This window comes from Saimiri boliviensis, chromosome 5 (genome assembly GCF_048565385.1).
Source record: "Saimiri boliviensis isolate mSaiBol1 chromosome 5, mSaiBol1.pri, whole genome shotgun sequence".
Taxonomy (NCBI): domain Eukaryota; kingdom Metazoa; phylum Chordata; class Mammalia; order Primates; family Cebidae; genus Saimiri; species Saimiri boliviensis.
The window spans coordinates 84261210-84262078 of record NC_133453.1 but is presented as its reverse complement, the minus strand read 5'-3'; the positions used below and the strand labels follow the sequence as shown (position 1 = coordinate 84262078).

The window sequence follows — 869 nt, the reverse complement described above, 5'->3', positions numbered from 1 at the left end:
TCCCTCTCCATCAGGGATGCTAATGAGTCATAGGTTTTGCCTCTTTACATAATTCCGTATTTATCAGAGGTTTTGTTTATTCTTTTTTAATTATTATTATTATTTTTGCCTGACTAGATTAATTTAAAAAACCGGCCTTTGAGCTATAAGATTCTTTCCTCAGCTTGGTCTATTCTGCTATTAGTACTTCTGATTGTGTTTTGAAATTCTTGTAGTTTTTCATCTTTGTCATAGCAGTTTGATTCTTTCTTAATATGGCCATTTTATCTTGAATCATTTTACTGGATTAAAAATATGGAATTCTTCACAAATGTGTGTGTGTCACCTAGGCATAGGGGCCATGCTAATTTTCTCTGTGTCACATCAATTTCAGTATACACATTACCAAAGTGTATATAATATTGCAGCTTTGAAATAGCAACAAATTATTTAAAATATCACTTTCTCTAACATTAATGGAATAATTTTTTTTAACAATTTGAGTTATAGAAGGCAATCCATTTGATTTTGACTACTCAAGGGGAAGAAAGAATAATGAGAATGTTCAGTTCATAATGCTTTATTTTATTATGTGAAAAAGTTTTAAAACTGTCAATCTATCAAGCGATGTTATATAAACCCTTATATGGGCAACCTCTTGAGCTACTCTACTTTATATAAAATTTTCAGAATGCTGGGAAATAAATTTGAAAAATTCTTAGCTAGCATGTAAAACTCTATGATTATCTTGTTTGGGACTATTGCTTTGAGATCACTTGATTTTTCAAGCAGTTTCTTGTGTTAATGTTTCATTTTAAAAACGAGTGACATATACTCTCAAAATCCTTTCATCAGTAACATCTTTCAATGTTCTATTATAAATAAGATAC

At 29.7% G+C, this 869-nt stretch overlaps 1 non-coding gene across 1 annotated transcript; it reads right to left on the bottom strand.

The window, feature by feature from the left end:
- Positions 1-288: 288 nt before the first annotated feature.
- Positions 289-393, bottom strand: LOC120364429 (U6 spliceosomal RNA). The gene has a single exon (XR_005579690.1). It is a non-coding gene; the product is annotated as a U6 spliceosomal RNA (small nuclear RNA).
- Positions 394-869: the final 476 nt, after the last annotated feature.